General features: G+C 43.9%; 1 long non-coding RNA gene across 1 annotated transcript; it reads left to right on the top strand.

Annotated features, from left to right (window-relative positions):
- Positions 1-61: 61 nt before the first annotated feature.
- LOC109299120 lies at positions 62-19,318 on the top strand. Its single transcript, XR_002097776.1, has 3 exons — positions 62-853; positions 18,419-18,592; positions 19,059-19,318. It is a non-coding gene; the product is annotated as an uncharacterized LOC109299120 (long non-coding RNA).
- The last annotated feature ends 1,859 nt before the right edge of the window (positions 19,319-21,177 follow it).

Genomic DNA, 21,177 nt, shown 5'->3' with positions numbered 1-21,177 from the left:
CCTCCTGACTAGCACCACATGCTCAGGCTGAATTCAGTGAAGACCCAGAACACCTGGGGAGGATTCCCAGTGAGGAAAGTGTGCACACACAGGTACCATAATAGCTGTCAGGGTGTGTATCTTCTTCCTCATCTTTCACTCCAGGCTAAATTTCAAAGCATCTTGTGCAGGAAGCAACTGATGCTTGTAGATTGCCCCCACATGCCACCCCAATGGCCTGCTGGAATCTTGTGCATCTGGTCACAGGGACAGAACAAGGTTTTCCCAGTAATTACTCTGCCCAGCTGCCATGGGGGTGCAAAGTATGAGACAGGCTATCTTTCTTCCTGTTTTGTAAGCACCCTATATTTCTGACTTGCTGAAATACGGCACTGTGGTAGAGGTGAGGCTGCTGTAGTATTTTGTGGCTGGGAAAAATGGGGAAGGAGGAACTCAGAGGGAGACAGAGTGGAAGCTAGGGTTAATGGACCAGGGTTTCATAGGTAAGTTAGGATGAGATGGTGGACAGAATCAGAATATGGCTGACAACACGGGGAAGATTAACTGAACTAAGGGAGGATGAGAGGTGGGACCTTTTTTATACCCTGTCCAAACCTAATATTTTTAGATATCCTCACCCATTCCAAGCACACTTTCCTCCTCTCTGTGCCCTTCCACCCAGGCCAAGAACCACCCCTTGGGTCCTTTCCCCTTGCTATAGAAACTCAAGCTTCGCTCAGCTTCATCCGATTCAGGCACCACCTTGTTTCATCTGTTAGTTCTGGCTGCCTATGTACTATGTGCTCCCTATTATCAGTCCAGGGGATAAACTCCTGACTTTCCCCACACCTGCTATCAATGCTGAGGAGAACCAGTGAGAAATGTTGTAGGTAGAACTGCAGATACTTTAGTTTAACACTTGATTTGGTCTCTCTTTGTGGTCTCTTTTTCTTTTCCCTTAGGGTCTGAGTTTTTTGATGCCTTCAAAAGGTAGTTAAGTATAGGGCAGGGATTTAATTGGAAGGATCATCAATTGTGTTGTTGCCTGGGATTTTCCTCATTTAGAGAGATGGCCTTTATAAAGTTTGGTTTAGCTCAAATTGACTTAAACCATTTATACAAAACCCAAATAAGCCATACAGATATAAATACAAGAGGGTTCACATGGAAATTTGAAACAGTTTAACTAAACGGGACCAACCAAATTTACCTGCATCTGAAACAGGTACAATTTTTCTTTTATAGTGACATTTTCAAAAGTCCTTCAAGATTCCAAGTCCAATTTTCAAAATTAATTTAAGATGCTGAGGACCCCAATGCACACTGATAGTTATATCTGCAAAGAGGATATAGGCTTCTAAAGTCACTCACATGACAAACATTTTATCTAAGCCCTCTGCTTTGGGTCACATCCCCAAATGCTTCTCTGTGGAGCTAAATAGAGTCACAGAAGAACAGATATGGCAGCCAGAAAAAGCATTCTGGAAGGCAAATGTTGCAGGAGGTTAATTGTATCTAGTATTATGTAGTACTCTGGATATACCAGCATCCTAATTAAATACAAAGACTTAGAGAGGGAGAAAGAGTCTGAGTTTAAACTAATTTTTTCACTTTGTGGCTTTCAAATATTCACTTTTCTCTAAAAATACCCCCCAATATTAAGATGGTGATGTTTCGACTTAATGTTTGTATACAATACATGCAGCTTTCATGGAGAGTTTATCCCTGCAGCAATTGCACCATTATAGAAAGTAAATGTGAAATGTTGCCTTTTATTATTTTAAGGACGTGTAAATGAGAAGTATTGTTATACTCTGAAACTGGCCTTTCATATGAGATCTGTTTTAAATTATGGCACACTGGTGATACGTAGTTGGGGCTTTTGGGAATTATGATCTATTAAGATTCAGATGCCTTATTGTGTTGGTGGTTTTATGTGAATGGTGAAGTCCTGGAAATATTTTTAATAAGGGGCTCCCATAAACCTTTTCTCTATTAGCTTGTTAAAAATCCCAGTGTAACAGGTGTAGGTACTAGAGGTGCACCCATACATCGGTCCAATATCGTATCAGCACCAATATAAAGAAAATGGACTATATTGGAAATTGGCCTGATGTGGCCAATAGTTTGGCTGATAAATGCCTGTGTGTGCACGCAGCCATAGTGTAGCACACAAGCAGTGAGGAGAACAGCCCGACTGCAGGGAGAGCTGTGTGTAGCTGGTAAGTCTGTTGTGGTGAAAGTGGGGGGGGGGCAGATCAGTACCCTCATGGTGAGGGAGGGAGTGGGGCTGGGGTAGACACTGCCCATCTGGGGTGGGGCAGGGTGCAGGGTAGAGCCACAGTTCATCTGAGGAGCGAGGGGGTGGCTTCCGCCACTGTGCTCCACTTATCTAGCGCCTCCCACCGCTCGTCCAGGAGGGAGATCTGTGCAGGGTGGGCTGGGTGGACTGTAGCTGCAGGATGGGGCCAGGGGATGTACTGCGTTTAGGGTGGACTGTGGCAGAACTGGGAGGGGGCTACAGCAAAATTTGGGGTGGCTGCAGCCCCCACAACCCCCTTCTAGTGCTGCTGCCACCTACCCGAGTGCAGTGTTGCAGCCTGCCCAGCCCACCCAGCACATATCCGGGGGCACACCCCTCCCTGTTCTCCCCCAGATGAGCAGCAGGAGCCCCCCCGTACCTTTCCCCATGCTCCCTGGACAAGCCTTGGCTCAGTCCCATGCCCATCCCCCCCAGCTGGGCAGCGCCTGCCCCAGCCCCACTCCCTCCCTCATCATGGGGGGCGTTGATCTGCACCCCCCATGCCCCTTTCCTCCCCCCTCTCCTTTCACCACAACAGACTTGCCAGCTGCACATAGCTTTATCGGAAATCGGATCGGTATGGGTTGATATCCCTCCTTAAAAATCAGTTATTGGTATCAGCCCCCAAAATCTCTATCAGTGAACCCCTAGTAGGTACTTGCTGAAAGGCAGAGGAGGAGGTGAGCTACAAGTCTCCAGGACTCAGTGGTATTTATTTAAAAAAACATAGATTCATTAAAATCAGTTAGGAACAGCAGGAACCAAATGTTTTATGTGTCTTTATAGAAGGTAATCCTAGACATTTCAGAGCATTAATGTTTATATCACAGTAAATTATTATTAAAAACAGAATGATAAAAGTCCTGTTTAGATGGAAGTTACAGGAGTCAAAGAGCATTTCTTTGTCTATTTTGATTTGTCAGAATTATTTCATTTTGTAAAGCATAACAAGTATTTATTTGGACTTTCCAGAAGCCTTTGACTGGGTCACTCACAAGAGGCTATTAAACTAAATAGTTATGAGGCAAGAGGTACAATTCTGCACTAGAACAGTAGCTAATTAAGAGAGACGGACAACAGGGCAAGAATAAACGGCTTGCTTCAGCATGGCAAAAAGGGTGTTTTGAGATTCTCTCTCAAAAGTGCTGTTTAAATATGTTACACAATTATTATGAAAAAATAGATGAATAATCAGATATGTATCTTGCTGTTCTTTATACATTATACCCTTTTCCTGGGCATTCTGTCTGGCTTTCCATGTTTATATAGTGCGCTCCATGCTCGATGGCAATTGTGTTATCTTTTCTGTTTGGAAAACACCCAATACCTTCTGGGAACTACTAGAAATAAATTATAAATAAGAATAATCTCAGGCAAGATTGTTTGAATCAGCCAAGTTTCAGGTATCAGTAATATATGTTATAGTGTTGGCATCTATCTTGAAAGAAATATGGCTAGGACTACTTCCACCTAACCTGCAATTGCTGAATAGATATTTCGCAGACAGAAGCATAGAAAATTTTAGTTCAAAAGACTGTTTTGGAAAGTTGTAAGTATGGGAAATCACAGAGTTTAAATAAAAATGCTTCTGCAAGGTCTTCTGAAGAACTTGTTACATGACATCAATCTTTTTTTAGTAGGTAACTGTATATAGTATGGTTTGGAGCAGGAGTTAGCAATTTTTTACCTCCTGGGGCCGGAGCTTGACCCAGCTTCTTGCTGTAGATTATAAATTACCACTCCCCACCCCAACTCAAGGTACCTGTCAAGGGAGGTTAGCTAGATTGCAGCTGCATGCTGCCTGATATTCTCCATCCTGTTCCATTATGGATTCAGCCTCTTTGCAGCCTGGATCTGGCACGTGGGCTGTAGGCTGCCAACCCCTTGTCGAAAGTAGTGACTATGGAATTGGGAGTCAGAACTTCTTGTGTCATAATTGTGGCTGGGCCACTGACTTATTATGCAGCCCTGGGCAGGTTATCTCACTTCTCTGTGTTATCTGTGAAATTAAGATAACATATCAACTTCATGAGGATTAATGATTGCACAGTACATGTTCAAAGCGCTATACATGGGCTAAGTATTAACTGCAGCTTAATTGGACTATAGTTGTTGGGTAACGTGGTAACAAGTTAGCATGTATAAAACTAATAGCATTTAGGAATTTTTTATTCAAGTTGTTTAGGATCTTTCATTATAACTAATTAATTTCTGATCATCAAAGTAGTTGCCCTTTCAGAACACTTTACAAGAAAGCTTAGCAGTGAAACTTTGAAGTTTTTAGTTTGAAACCTATTTTCAAAAACAGCCTTTTAAAATAAAAAACTGTTAAAAATGTCAATTTATTTTGAAATGTGTGCCATTTCTGTCATAAGATATGTAATTTCTCTCAGAATTTTTAATTGAAAATACTTCTGGTATGTCCTGCTTTCTCACCAGCTTTTATTATCAGTGATTTGCAATAGATATTACCACAAGGGAGCATGGGAAAAAATACAATATATATGTAAGGCAAGGATCTTTTTTAATTGAATTCTTACTCTCAATGCACCATGCAACATTTTTGTATCATGATACCAACCAAAAGTTCAAGGTTAATCTCTTATCAGTTTTTGTTTTGAGAGGGGAAAGAGGAGAAAAGCTAAGAACAGACAAAAAGATAGCTACAAAGGGAGAGAGCTGAGAAGGGTACATCAGTTTAGAAAGGCAGTCATAGCTGTTAACATTTTAAAAGCCCTTTCAAGGACTAAGGAAATAAAGGGTAGAAATGTCCTCATCTTGAAATGGCTTTAATACTTCTGAACCTGTTCTAAAAGCTTTTCTTAGAACAAGTCCCCTCTAAAAACAGTATAGTTTTTATCGTAAACAAGACAGGAAGCACATCAATATATAGAGTACCATATTCATTTAGCTTCATTTCTACTGTAGCAGAACAAACTATTATTTATAGTACAAACAAAAGAGGAATTGTTGCCCTCATTTAAAGACTGACAAAAACAAAGAAATGAAAAGTGTGATCGTATTGTTGAACCTAGTAGGTGCTGCCTTACCTGTTAGACTACCTCTTTGCTATACAAAATGTGATGTTTTCCACATCGTGATAGCCAAGTTGTGACAACTATTTTAGTGGAAAGACCTATTGGAGAACAGGCACAGATAGTATATGTTTTGCTGTAGCTAGCCAAAGTCAACCATATATCCTTCACTTGAGGTTAACCTTGACTAGCTATATCTAAATATAAACAGTGCTTTAGCTCCACTAGGATTTTACATTATGTTGTACTGAGTAGGACATTTCATTTACCAGTGTTTGTGGTACAGAGCTACAATATTGTACTTTAGTAAAAGCACATTTTTATTGGAGCGAAGACACATAGCCTCATATTTCCCATTTCTTTTGCTTCTATTCCTGCTGTATTTGTTTATAGGTAGGAGCACCAGTAAAGGGAGGAAAACTCATACAAAATATCTGCAAAAATAGTTATTTTAGTGCAAATCTGTGCAATAGCACAAAAACATTAGTATTACCAAAATATATGCATTTTTCTAGAGAAGTTCTGCTTGTATCTTTGTTTCATTCTCTTGTGGTCAAACAGATAAAGGTATGTGTCATCCTTTAATGTGTATATAGGCAACATGCAGTATTGCTTTGAGGAATTGCTTTTGAGGAAAACTGTAAATCCAAACTTCTCATGGGCATTTTCCTAAGAGATGTAGCAGAAGACCCATACCTTAATAGTCTGAATGTGAAATGGACATAGCACCTTACAGTTACACAGGGATAAATCCTTCTCTTGTGGAAGCATTGACAAATTGGCCTAATAAGTCTTTATCATTTTTCTGATTTCTGTGTTTCTGTGAAAAACAGAAACAACTCCCCATTAAAATCCATTAAAGTGGAAATGTCCACTTCCTTCCCAAATCTGCCTATTAAAATTGTTATTTCTGTTCAGAACAGAAGAGCAGAGCAGGTGGTAACAGCTGCTTCTCACCAATTCCTGCTCACTATGAACTCCACTAGTGTTGATAAACGCGGTCAGCTAAAAGGAGTACAAGACAGTAATACTTTAATATGGTGTTTTTCATATAATTAAATTGGTGATATGTCAAAGAGAATAAATAACATTATCCCAGTTTTTCAGGAGGGACAGTGAAGCCCAGAAAGTTTCCTCATCTAAGGTCACAAACAGGTCCCTAGCAGAGCTATGTCTCTTGGCTTGTCTTTTCTACCTTGCAAAGAGGCCTGAAAGTCCATAGCAGAGGGTCGGTGAGAAGTACATTTATGTTAAACTAAAGTGCTACAAATTTCTTCAATAGGGTAGTTAAACCCTTAAATATTAACAGCTGATATTGGCTTTATTTTATCCACCTATCTACAGTGACAGATGGTAGCAGACTCCAATGTTTAGTTTTCTAGCAGTTTCCATTTAAAAAAGAAATATTAAAAGAATGATTTGAGAAGCTCCAACAGCTTTCTTGTTTGGATTCAGCCTTTGAAATTTGGCAGGCAGAAAGCCCTTGGCTAGAGAAGTGACTTTTCTTCATCCCATGAAATTTCATTCAGGTTTTGCTGAGATATAAACCTTAGAAAATCCCCATTTCCCCTCTTTCCTTGCATTGCTTAGGAGAACTTTGGCAGCCTGTCAAATTAGTAACCAAATACAAACATTGTGAGGCTGGGCTGACAGTGCTGTCAGTGCAGCAGATACTGTGGAGCTAATAGAGCCATAGTAATGAGTGGCAGGAAGAGCCAGGTGGGGCTGCCCACAGCTACTCCTTGAGACTCAGAACGTTTCCACAAAAGCTCATGTTCCTTTTAGTGCACAGAACAGGAACTCTCTCTCCCAATTGCAAGTGAGACAAAGAGCTTGACTGGGCTTCCTTCAGTTTTACCCAAAGCAAAGACTTACCAGCTGCCTACCCACTTCCTAGGATAATAATCTACTTTCAGCAACTATAGGTATTCTTATAGCCGTACAGGTCTGTGCCACACTGTAGTAAAGGTTCAAAGTTCAAATGCTGCTTATGATGTTGGTGGAAGTCTTGTTGCAGTTCTACATAATACAATTTTGTAACAGCTGCAAAGGCTCGCTTGGCTGCTAACTGAGTGGGTGAGCTGTGCCTAAGAACTTTGAAAGAAATGCAGCAAAAAAAAAAATGCAGAGGGTGCATTAGCTTTCCCAGGCCAGATGGTGTGCTGTGCACAGTGTATGCTTTTTATTGGAACATTTGAACTGTGACCAGAGCTCCCATTACAAACTGAGGGCTCTGATTGGCTGCTATTGAGCCATAAAAAGTTAAGGGAGGGAAAAGAAGAACAGAGAAGCCAGAAAGGAGCAACATCAGCCTGGAGAGAGGGGCAGAAATGCAGCCCCCTCCTCCTTCCCCTCTTCTTCCCCCTTACCCCCGTCCCATGCAGAAGGAATGGAGCTGAGGCTTGCTGGGGAGCAGACATCAAGACAGAGGAGAGCCTGAGTATCCCAGGAGAAGCTGATTTCCCACTCGGGTCAAAGCTGTGCAATCAGGGACACAGGTACCCAGGGGAAGAGTGGGGAGGTGTTGGTAAGCTAGCTGGGAGAAGCTGCCTGATCAGAGACCTGCAGAAGGAAGTCCTCTGCTTGAGCTGGAAAGGCTCGTACTGCAGGAACAGAGACCTGCAGAGGGAATCCATTGTCTGCATGTGGAGGGTGGAGGTGCTGGGAGAGAGAGACAACTCAGAAAGGGAGCAGGCTGTGAGAATCTCCAATCTGCACGGGTGTGTGAGGGGACACTTAATCCCTAGTGTTTGCAGGAAGAGTATTTTTCAGAAGGAAACTAAATAAAAGATGCCTATTACCTGCAGTGGCTGATCGGGGACTTGTTTTGCTGAGTTACTGAGAAAGACCAAGGAGTCCACTTTCCCCAGAGCAGCAGAAGACTCGCCTCCACGATCTCGTGGTGGATCATAGTTAAAGCTGTGTTGCCATTTATTGTTATGGGAAGGGAACTGTGACCAGAGGAAAATCAACCTGGATTATCGGGGGGAAACTGTTTTAAAAGGTTATAACCAGGTGAAGGTAATTATTGAGGTTGTTTGATGCAAGTGGTGGGACCACCCAGTGTGTTGGAATTATTCACTTAATGTTGCAGTTGGTTTTATTATAACTTATTGTTGTTTGATATATTTTTCTTCTTTTGCTTATTCATTTCTTTTCTGTATATAGTTGTATATAATAAAGAAACCAGTGTGTTCGTTGGGTTCAGAGTAAATTCCTGGGCAACGAGGGTGAGGAACACACCTCTCCATGGGACACCTCAGTCATCAGATCTGCCTGAGGGGGGTCCCAGTGCCACTGGCATCCTGAGGATCCAAAATCTGGCAAACCACCCAGCCTAGCATGCCGACACGGGTTAGAATTTGTTTTACCTATTTCCTTTTAAAGAAACCTATTCCATTTTATTTAAAACCTGTGTCAAAAGAATGGTATTCAGGTTGCATATTCAAGCACTTAAAAGTTAGGAAATACCTCAGCAAATTTATTTTGGTCCTTTGCATATATGCATTATGATACTCTATTTACATGATTATATATCGGGGCGGGCAATTATTTTGGGTGGAGGGCTGCTTACTGAGTTTGGCAAGCCATCGAGGGCCGCATAACAGGCAGCCAGGGGGAGATATGTATTCATTTTCTAAATTTTTTAGGGGCCCCTCAGGCCAGATAGAATGGCCTGGTGGGCTGCATCCAGCCCATGGGCCGCATTTTGTCCACCCCTGTTGCATACTATTTTTTCCTCACAGGTTTCCTGAGTTATTCACAGGACGGATGCACAGGAAGATGCTGTTAAAGTTGCGTAGGAATAAACCTGGTACATAGTACTTCATTTTTTTTAATGCATCACTCTGCAACCTAAACACTATTCTGTATACTTGGCATTGTTATGTGTAGTGTGTGTAGGAATGGGCTTATATATTATTAAGTATTATGGATTATAATTTTTTTTGTAAATAGGATGAAATAGTATGTTAAGGCTGTAGTAGGAGATAATAGCTAGATGTCTGAAGAACCAGAGTGGACGTTTTGGAGTCCAGTTTTTCAGTCCTTACACAGGCCAAACTGTTTTTATTAACCAAAAAGGGAAATCTGTTTATCATTTCATTTAAACATTTTGTTATAGAGGAAATATGCAATGAAAATGTTTAAAAAGTAGTAGTAAGATATTCATAGCCTTGTTGTTTTTGTATGTAGATCTGACTAAGTTTCAAAACTTAGGAACAGTGGAAAAAGACTTACAAAGGTTAACCTCAAATATGTTGAGGTCATGTTCTAGAAAGGCATATTATTTGGTAGTTGGAGAATTGCTAAGGCCTGAAATTTTTTTGAGCCTTGCTGACAAGTGGATTCAACAAATTAATGGCATGATGGCAGTGCTACATGGAAGGAACCTCTGTAATTAGCTATTGTATCAGTTTTTCTGTAGCTATCCTACCAGCTTTGTTTCAGTTTTTCTGCTATCAGTAGTTCTAAGATTTTCTGTTTCCACTTGGTTGCAGTTTCACAACAAGCTGTATGACTGGTTTCTGGTTTGCAGTTTCTGTGCAACAATCTAAGAAAAGCAATATGTAATAATTTTGCATCTTGGAGTGCAATATCCTGGTCATTGAAGTGCTAATATTAAACATTACACTTTCCTTTAGGAATGAATAGGAGTGTATCAAATTTGGCTTATTGGTGGCTGCAGAATAAAAGAGCAGGAAAACAATACAATAACTGTAGCTAAGCAAACCTCCCAACAAACACTGATGCCAGTTACAGTACAATGGCATTATTCTAGGCTCCAGCTTAAATTGACAAAACTCTGTTGCCAGAGACAGTTAAAAAGCACTCTCAGGAAGGAAATAAGGGATCAGAAGTCATAGGGTATCCAAGGAAGCAGGATGATGGGAAAAGAGTGGTATTGCAAAAGGAGTGAAAAAGTTGGGCCTTCCTCAGTTTCAGCAGTGAGCCTTGGAGAGGCATGCATACAGACTGGCTTGTTGGTTTATGAAGTTTTCTCTTAATGCCTTAGGTTTAAAATAACTAACATTTCCTATAAGGCTGCCTGATCACTATAATCCAGGGGTGGACAAAATACAGCTTTTGTCTGGGTCCCTCAATCCCACCCAGCCCAGGTGCAAGGGGCTGCCTGGGCTGTGGTGCATGCAGCTGGTCCCACTGCCCCCAGGTGCGCAGCAGGGCCAGGGTGGTATGGCAACTGGACTCCATTTTCTGGCAGCCCTAGCAGTGGCAGCTCCTTCTGGCTGCCGCTGCTGGACCTAGACCTGCTGCCTGGGTATCCTGGCCTGTCTGCCATGCACCCACTGTCAAGGGCAGGACCTGTGTGGGCAGGTCACACAGCTGGGCAGCTGGGATGGGGCCACGGGCTGGTAGAGAACAGTGTCCAGGAGCAAGACGGGCAGGCAATGCCAGGGAGACCCTGGGATTTTGGGGCGGTGACAGTGTGAGGCTGGGGCTGGGACAGAGCTCTGGTTCTGCAGGCAAGGATGTACAGGGAGCAGAACACAGCTCTGCTCCTGGCCCATGCTATCACTGCCCCGTGACCCCAGGGTCTCCATGGAGACTGGCTACGACCCATGCAAGCAGGGCACATACCCAGGTGGGAGCTGTGATCTTTGGGTGGTGACAGCATGGAGCCAGGGCTGAGCTTTGATCTGCTCCCTGCATCACAGGGGTGTGCGGACAGTGGATTGTGGCTCTGCACCGGCCCTGCACTGTCACCACCCCATGACCCTACCCTGTGATCCCAGCCTCACCCACCTGTCCCACTCCCAAACACCACTCCCCGCTTGCCTTCCCATCACACATAGGAAGTTTTGGTGAGTTGTGGGGAGGAGGATAGGGTGGTTTCTGGGCCACAACAGCTTAGCAAAGCTCCCTATGTGGCCCACAGGCCCAAATAATTGCCCACCGCTGTTATAATCCATTTGATGCTGCTGCTAAAGGGAACAGAACTGCAGGATCTTCATTCACTTAAAAGTTCAATGGGATCTGATCTGTGATCCCAGAAATTTAACTTCCTACCATGCTACCCATGCATGGCAGGAGGTGTGATTGTGGAATTGGGAATCGGATCCCAATTGTGCCATATTGCTGATTCAGGGGGAGCCCAGGATCATGATGCACCTGGCTTGGAGTGTCAGTCACCTGATCGGTGCTCCCAATCTCAGGATAGCATCAAAGTCAAGGGCTCCAATGCATTTCTGAGGCCAGAAGCTCCACTTGGTTGATTGGCCTGACCACACTCAATTTAAGGAGTGATGGGAAATCACCACAAAGTTTTTACACATTTTGCCTAACAACTTTGGTTTATTCCCTGTTTAGTCGCACCTTTTAATTATGTGAACATGTGGCTGTGTTACTACTAGGGCTGTGCAAAAGTTTGGTCTCTGATTCGATTTGGTGGAGATTCGGCCCAATTCAGTGGCCAAATCTCTGAATCTGAATCAAATCAGAGGACCCTTGAATCTCTCTGAATTGAATCAGAACCCTCTAAATTGATTCGGAAAGATTTGGCAATTCAGACGTAGACACAGCTTTAGATGTTTTTTCTACATACTTTGAGGTAGCAGGCGGCTCGTGAATGCTGTGATGCTGGGGCTCACGGAGTGTCCCACAGAAGCATGGGGGGCTCCCCAGTGTGCTTGGTAGCAGACCCGAAAGTGGACCAGAAGCACTTCCGGTCCACTTCCGAGTCTGCCGGGCAATGTGCTGGGGAGCCCCCCTGCACCTCCCAGGCTCAGCGACTGGTGCCCCCTGGGTCTGGGGGGGACACCCAGGGTCTCCCTGCAGCTGATCACTGAGCCAGGGGGTATGGGGAGGGCCCCCAGCAGACCCGGAAATGGATCGGAAGTACTTCCAGTCCACTTCCAGGTTCACTGCCGAGCACGTGGAGGGCCCCCCCGCACTCCTGTGGTACGCTTCATGCGCCCCAGCATTGCAGTGTTCACAAGCCACGCTGGTACCTCAAGGTATGTAGAAAAAACATTTAAAGCTGTGTCTGTTTGAATTGGTGATTCTCTGAATCAGCATAGAATCTTTTCATTCATCTGAATCCAAATCTGATCAGGGACAGTGATCTGAATCGAATCACTGTCCCTTATCCAGGCCGAATCCAATAGGGCCCAATTTGCACGTCCCTAGTTACTACCTAAGATGGGAGTAATTTAAGTGTTTTTACTGAAAGTCCAAAGGAATCAGCAGTTAGCCTAGTGCTATCAAGTAATTTTCTGAAACATCTAGCAACAAATCACTGCTGACAAAATTTGCAAAAGGGAGAGAATTTAGAAAAAATCGTAAATGCTGATAAATGATGAGGACAAAGCAGTCATAAAGAGTAAATCTGGATCATGTGGTAAGATGGGCCTAATCAAACTGATTTAATTATGAGTGGGTTAGGCATTGGTCTGGATCCATTCGGTGTGTTTTGGGCCGTGAGAGGTTTTGCTTCTGGTGATGAGGTTGGAGAGGTTTGATGTTTGTTTAAAGGACAGGATGGGTAGTTCTGGGAAGATCTCTTTAAGAATTGGGTCTCCTTCTAGTATGAGTTGCAATTGTTTAAGGATTTTCCATATAGGTTCCAGGGAGGGATGCTATGTCATAACCAGTGGTGTGTAATTCATGGGAGTTTTTCTTCTGTACTGCAGCAATTCTTCATGAAGTATCCAGGTGGCTCTTCCAAAAATGTGATCAACCTCAGAAAGGTTGTCCTCCATGGCCTAGTGCTACAGGTGCTTAATTGTTGGGCAGTCAGCTTATTTGTATCATGCTCCCATGCAATGATGATGTCTTATATCTTGGATATTGATATTAGGAGGTTGGTTTAAAGCTGCAGATCTCTGTGCCTTAAGTTTATTTGCTTCCATTACCAGGGAAGCACTTTTGTGTCCTCCATCCTAAGTCTTTTCCATGTGGCACTGTACTCTGGGTTTTCTTTCAGCCCTTATACATCTGCCATGCACATTTATAAACTCATTTTTCAGTTGCTTATTCTAGGATTTTTGTCTGTTAACCAAGGTTTTAGGCCAGATGAGAAAAAAAAAAAAAAAAAGAAAAAAAAAAAAAAAAAAAAGCAAAAAAAAAAATGCTCCAGACTTATTGGCACGCTGTAGTACTAGCAAGACTTCCGCAGTTTTCCTGTGTATCCCTGTGCCCTTCAGCATAGTTCATATCCCTTTTTATCTGATACCCCCAAGCCCAGAAATCTTTTTCCTGTGTACACCAGGTATCAATTCAAACTTTTGCAACTGAGCTTGTTTACATGGCTCATAATTTCCAGCTTCTTTTCTAGGTCCTTCGATGAAAGCATCCACCTAGACAGGGAGAAAGATACTGAATTCAGTGCTCAGTGGCTACCCAATTTAAATCCTCTCAAAAATGTGAAAAACTCATTTGTGTTATTCCTATACCTATAGCAAGGTACCCCCTTAGAACTTATGCTGCCCATGGACCTAGGTGTCTTGGTTGTCATAGAGTCTCTCTGTCCACTGAATCAGAATGTTGCTGGCCCATTTTGTCCATTTGACATTCATGGTAGCTGGTCTTTTTTCCCAGTCTCTTCACTGCTTCTTTCTTTCTACTCTCCATTCTGGTTCATCCTGCTATTCCTTCTCACTGTTTTCATTTTTCTCACTCTGTCTGCAAGTTGTTTGGCCTCTACATGCAGCTTTCTTTTTCAAGCTGATGTTCCCCCCACAAACTTTAGCCTGCTCAAGATCACCTGCTGCTGAGTTATTTGATAGGAACCCAGTTGCTGCTTCTTTCATACTCTTTCATGTTCTGCTCTAGGAGGTTGTCCCTTAGATTTACTAGTTTGGCTGGCTTGTTCTGGCCTATCTCTCTCTCTATCTTTATTATATCTGCAGATAATGTGGATACTCAAGTCCCCTTCTGATCATTTTTTTTTTTTTCCTGTTCCTCAGAGGAGAGCAGCAGCTGTGCATTTGGCTGGGTACACGTCTAAATGATCTGGAAGAATTTTCCCAGTTTTGTTTTCCTTGTAGAAAAGAGATCCCTGAACAGGCATGTGAATGCTGAGTCCCTGAAGAGCAGACGGTGTGCACTGCTGATGCTGTGCCACTGGGGGCCCCTGTGCACTCATCTCGGCATGCCCTGCAGGCTGCCTCAGTCTGCCTGGAGACAAGTGGCAGCAGTGTACAGGATAGCCCTGATTGGTTGACCCTGACTGCTCAGGGTCAGCCTGTGTCTTCCGGCAGCACAATGTGGGAATTGTGAAGGAGGCATGTTCTGGTCCCTGCTTGGCTGGAGGAGTAGAGTCCAGCCCAAGTGACACACTATGTCTGGGGGAGGAGGGAGAAGGGCAGGAAAACATCTTAGGATGTTGTAGAACTGTGCTGTAGCTTCCCTCCAAAGGAAACATACAAACCTTTGCTCTTCCAGGAGAAACTCTCACAGGAGTGATTTAACCTTGGTTGTTCCTGGTGTATTTTTCTCCCAGAGGCCATCATTGGTCTGGGAGAAAAATCCTGAACATCTGTAGTTTCATATTTTTTTATGGGAGAGCAGTAACTGTCCCAGAAGAAACTGAATGTCTATATGTGGCCAAAGTCAGCTCTTGATTATTTAGGTGCATCTCTGCTTATTTCTACCAGGTGACTTTTTTTACTCTTTTGGCTTTTTTTCCTTCTCTAAGTCTTGCTTTCTTTGCTGTTGGCATTGATCAGAAAATCACCGCTGTCTTTATCCCAACACGCAGCTACCAAATGTGTCAGTTCTTCGGTTGACTACATCTTTAACTCCTCCTGCTCCTTTGAGCACACCAAAACATATACAACACGTGCCCATCTCTCCTGAAAGACTACCATTCCCTGGATTTGAAGAAGACCCAGCTTATTCTGATCACTTCTGTCTACCCCCCCCCCCGGACAATCACTGACAAATTACCACCCTCAAAATCCTGTGAGGGTTTTGTAAGTGTTCTAATGTCCTTTCAATCTCTAGACTCTGTATCTGGCAAACAGTTATGTTGCTTAGGGCTAGAGCAATTGTCCTGTAATTCCTTCCAGAGCACGTTGGGAGGTTTACTTAGCTATAGCTGTTGCATTGCTTTCCTGTTGTTTTTCTTTTCTTTTGCAGTCATCTATTAGGCTTAATTAAAATATTCATAGAAGAAATTGTTATAACCAATATGTGATAAGATTACATCACCAAGTAGTGTTCAGAAAGTTGTTATATCTCAGTATTTTTAGGTTATTACATAGCAGTTTTATGTATACCAGGGGACTTCATTATGGGATGAGATAGTGATCATGAATTGCTGAAATCATCTGTTTCCTTCCCAAGTCCCACAAAAATAGTACTTGGTCACAGGGAAATTAAATCCCTATTATATAGTCAATAATGCAGGTATGACATCCCAGCAGAATTTGGTCTTTGGGCACCTCCGTTAATTGTGGAGGAAGAGACCAGACTATCTCTAGCAGCAGGTGGGCTAATGGGATTTTGCTTGTGTAAGGATCACAAGATGACCATTTACTTCACACTGGCTTTTGCTACATAGTGGTGGCATTATATAACTGATGTGGTCACTTTCAAAATATTTCACTAATGTTCTGATCCTAAAAATATTGGAAGTGCCTATTGGCTTTATACATCTTAGAAGTTTGCATGGCTTAATTAAAATTACTAGTGGATAATGTTAAGCATGTACTTGAAGTGCTTACAAGATCAGGTTCTAGCCAACCTATGCACTTGGACAGGAAACACTGCATGTTGCCTATAAATACCTTTGTGTCAAGAATGTCTAGCTGACTTGTAAAAAGTTGTAGCATTCAAGTTTTAAGTATTATAGTATTTATAAACATTTAGTTTTAACTCATTTTATTAATAACATATATTGTAAGGTTATGGAGAAGCTTTTATTTTATTATTTCCAGAAAGCAAAACAGAGAACCTTAATTTGTGCTATGGTTTTCATAGAATCATAGAAGTAGGGTCAGAAGGGACCTTGTAGAGCTTCAAGTACGACCCCCTGCCTGGGCAGGAGAAAAACTGGGCTTAAATAATCCCAGCTAGGTAGGCATCAAACCTCCTCTTAAAGACCCCCAGGGTAGGAGCCAGCACCATTTCCCTTGGAAGTTGGTTCCAGATCCTAGCCACCCTAACTGTGAAGTAGTTCTTATGGATGTTGTCGGGGAACAGTGGCCCCAAGGTCACGGTGGGCCGAGGGTTTCGATACGAAACAGGCGGGATTAGCGGCAAGGAGTCTGAGCGGTACGGGACACGTGCGGTTTCAAATAAAATTGATTTATTTACTTATGCTTTTAGAGCGTAGGCAGAGCTTCAGTTACAGTTAGATTATGAACAACAAAGGGGTCTGTTGGCCCACGGGGTTCTTGAGTGAGCCCTTGCTTTCTAGCCGGAGCTAGGGGCAGCTGCCCAACTCGACAGTCCCAGGGCTGGTCAACATCTCATAAATCGGGAGACGAACAACGAACTGTAACGTGAAGAATGTCGTGACGCCAGTCCAAATGGACGAAACGGGTGGTCGATGAGATGCCGAAGTCGATGTGGAGGTCAAAGTTACGATGTCGTAGCCAGTGGTCAAGATGCAGGATCGTGGTCGAGGTCGAAGCCGGAAATTAGTTCATTAGCCAGAGATCAATACGGAATAATCAGATCAAGACGAATCAAATAAATCGCAAAATCATAGCTGTGAGGAGACCAGTGGGCCCAAAGCCCTCCTGAGGAGCAGTCCCTGCAGCCGCAGCCTCTGCTCTCAGGATCGGTTCGTTCTCTTCCTGCGGGACAGTTTCTGCTAAGGCAGTATCTGTTTGCAGGTCGAGCGTGGTCTCCCTCCTGAGGAGCAGTCCCTGCGAATAGCAGCCTCTGCTCTCAGGGTTCGGACAGGAGACCAGTGGGCTTAAAGCCTTCCTGAGGAGCAGTCCCTGTCAGGCCAGCCTCTGCTCTCAGGATGAATCTTCCCTGTGAGCACCGCTGTCAGAACCCCCCAAAACTCTTGCTTATTCTCTCTTTCGCTAACTCCCCCCTTTTGTCTCCTTCGTCTCCCTCAAAAGGAGGGGCCCCCAAGTCTTTATGACAACCAGGTAGCCAATCAGGTTGTCTTCTCTAAAGAAATTTCTAGTCTGATTACGTTATGCAGTCTGTAGACTGAGCATGCGTCTGGTCAGATTACTTCATCTGCTGAGCAGAACTGAGCATGTGCCTTGTTACAAAACTAGGTCAGCTTGGATTGACAAGCCAAGGGTCTCATAGGGGGCACATGCTGGGCACCCTAGTGGAATTTTCCATAGGCCTTGTCTGCGCATGATCAAACTTAACTCTTGTGTTGCCAGCATGCATCTAAAATTTGGTCCGGACAGATGTCTAATCTAAACCTACTCTCCAACAACTTGTGGCTATTATTCCTTGTTATGCTCAGGGGTGCTAGGGGAAACAAGGTCTCTCCCAAGCCCTTCTGGTCCCCCCTAGTGAGTTTATAGACAGTCACCAGGTCCCCCCTCAGCCTTTTCTTGTGAAGGCTGAACAGGTTCAGGTCCCGCAGTCCCTCATTGTAGGGTCTGCCCTGTTGTCCCCAGATCATGTGGGTGGCTGTCCTCTGGACCCTCTCAATGTTGTCCGCATCCCTCCTGAAGCGGGGCACACAGAACTGGACACAGTACTCCAGCTGTGGCCTGACCAGTGTCGCACAGAGGGGGAGGATCCCTCCTTGTCCCTGCTAGTGATGCACCTGTGGATGCACGACAAGGTCCAGTTAGCCCTGCTAACCGTGACCTTGCATTGTTGGCCCATGTTCATCTTGGAGTCAGTAATGACTCCAAGATCTCTTTCTGCCTCCATGCTCTCAAGAAGGGAGTTTCCCATCTTATAAGTGTGCTGCTGGTTACTACTGCCCAAATGCAGCACCCTGCACTTGTCAGTATTGAAGTGCATCCTGTTTTTGCTAGCCCACCCCTGTAACCTGTCCAGGTCTTGCTGCAGTCTTTCCCTCCCTACTAGTGTGCTCACCTCACCCCAAATTTTGGTATCATCTGTGAATTTAAACAGGTTGCTCTTCACCCTGTCATCCAAATGGCTGATAAAGAAATTGAACAGTGCGAGCCCCATTTCTTTTCTACAGATGAAAATCTCTGTAATGAAATGCATCTTTTGCTTCACTACCACTATTTATCAGATGGTTCCGTTTAGAGGGCTAGTAGCAAGGGAAATGGCAATACCCAAACCCAGCTCTTCTGGATATTCATAAATCTTGAAGCATGATTGAAGAACACAAGAAAGAAAGTGGTCCAACAATGTAAGATACCAGAACTGTTAAATATGTTTCTAACTTCCCCCATTTTTGTGTACTTTTGCTGGCAACTGCTACTAGGGGAGGAGAAGGCTAGCCAAGTTCTCTCGTGTTTTTAAGAGTTTGCTTGTGGTTTACATGTATACATTGATTAGAGTCTAGACTATGTTTATCTTAAACACATCATATTAAGTTAGGATTGTTCTGCTTACTGGTCTAGAGAATATTCAGTTTGTTTTGTTAAGAAAATATTTCTGACAATGTATAATTACGACCACAGTTTAATCATTCTGCCACCTGAAGTGTTCAAGATCTATACAGCTTCCAAACTGTCTTGAGTGAGAACTGTGCATGTATCTGTGAGAAGATATTGGCCCCTGGCTGCTGTATTTTCTGAAAGTAAGAGATTTTTCATACATACTTATTATCCAAGTGAAACATAAAAGACTGATTGAGATTTCTCTTTTTACAGTGTTCTAGATTTGCAGAGATGAATTATGATGCTGTCTTTTTCTCCACAGTACTACCAAGTCTTTCAGCCATTACAAGAACATTCCTACTGATCTGCATCCTAACAGTGTATATTGTGCAAGTGTTGTCATTGTTTATCCATTTAGCTCCTACAAAGCCTATCAAGCAGGGGTAGGCAACATTTTTGGTTGGAGTGCCAAAAAAACTGCAATGTCTACCTTGTAACGTGCTGGAGTGCCAACACACTAGAAAAACAGATCTGGGGCAGGGGGTACATGACAGGATGCACTGCATATTAATATAGTTAATAATCATAAATGTTGCCTTTTTTTACAGTAAATACCAGGTTTTCTAAAAATTCTAAACCTGGTGACCATAAATAAAACTTCATATACTACCTTTGTTTTTGTGTGGTTTTTTGTTAAGCATGATGTGTTGAGAAAAGAGAGAGAAGACAGAAAAAGAAGAAAAGGCCAGCTAGAGAAAGAAAAGAGGAGACAGAGAAAAATGGACAGAGAAAGAGAAAAAGATGAAATAGAAAAAGGAGAGAAGAGAGAAAGAAAAAGAGGAGAAATGGGGAAACAAGAGAAGAGAGAAAATGAGAAGGAAGAGAAGAAAAAGAAGAACAGCAGAAAGAGAGAGAGAAGAGAAAAAAGGAAAAAGAGAAAGTGTGTGTCCCTTGCTGCCCAAGTCTCCCACTGTTACCAGCTGTATCTCAGGCCCACTAGTTCAGGGCAGTGTCTGGAAGAGGGAGGCACCCCAACAGCAGCTGCAAGGGCCAAGGTGCCCAGACCTCCTCAATGGTCCCAGACTGGGGGTAGCCTGGGCCCAGGGCTGGGAGGGATGGAGGGACTGGCCACGGCTTGGGTAGACAGATGCCCTGCCCCACTCAGGTGGGGGCAGCACTGGGATGCCAAGCGCTGGGGCTGGGCATTTGGGGCAGGGTCTGGGGGGAGAGAAGGAGGTGCCATGGGCAGGCCAGCCCAGCCAGGCCCCTGCAAAGGTGGCAGCTGGAGGAGTCGGGGCTGTGTGGGAAGTGGGGGCTGCCCCAGGGCTTTGCGACTCAGGCCATGGCAGCTGGGCAGGGGCGCCCAGCAGCACCTGAGGTGGGGCCCAGCTCAGCCCGTGCAGCTCCATGGGGATGGGCTACAGCTGCCCTACTCATGAGGGGACGGCAACTGGCCAGGGTAGGATGCCAGGCTTGGGGGCCTCTGGGCTTGGCTTCCATGTGCTCTGGGCATAGCACGAGTGGAGTGAAGCCACCCCTGGTGCAGGGACCTGGCTGTGGGTTCACCCCTGGGAAAAGCTGCTGCAGGCAACGCTTGGGGCCGAGCTGACCGGGAACCTTCAGCACAGCAGCACTCCAAAGCGCCTGCCCAGGTACTGGCTCCACCCAGCTGCAGCTCCCCTCCGGGGGCAGGGGCAGCAGAACGCAGACTGCGTCCCTGCCTGCGTGCTCCTCACCCTGCCCCAGGTGCCTGCCACAGCACTGGGACCTGCGGCTGCTCCAGAGAGCCCAGAGCAGCAACTTAAAAAAAAATTTATTTTTTAAAATAATTTTCTCTCACACCTCCTGGCCGATGAAAATGTCTCCATGTGCCACTAATTGGCATATGTGCGGGGGGGGTTGCCTATCCCTGCTATAAAGTGACTTGGTTCATTGTAGCTAGATGGATGGATGTTATGTTATGTTAAGTAGGCGATGTTTCTTTGGCAATGCTGGTTTGGACATTTAATTGCTCTACATACTTACTGTAAAGACAAAAGGATGTAAAGTTTGCTCACTTCTCCTACACTAGATTGTTGAATACTAACTGTGTAGCAGCAGCAGCCTACTGGGCTTTGAATGAGTAAATACAATAAATATTACAAAACAATAGAAAATGAATTACTTTCCCAGACCTGAGATCTGTTTTTTGCAACTTAGCTTGTAAAATTCATGCAGTATCTTTTCAAACTATTATATAAGGTTGAAGTTAGTGATTATTATATTAACCATCCAAGTACTTTGCTTCAAACCAACCCTACCTTGCCTATAGTAGCAAGTATCTTTGTACAAGTTGTCTTGTAGCAGTTGTCACTGAGATCTCAGCTGAAACAGCTGCAGGCACAATGCTTTG

Source organism: Gavialis gangeticus, unplaced genomic scaffold, assembly GCF_001723915.1.
Source record: "Gavialis gangeticus isolate Ggan-Ray unplaced genomic scaffold, GavGan_comp1, whole genome shotgun sequence".
NCBI classification, from domain to species: Eukaryota; Metazoa; Chordata; order Crocodylia; family Gavialidae; genus Gavialis; species Gavialis gangeticus.
This window is presented reverse-complemented; position numbering and strand designations above follow the sequence as displayed.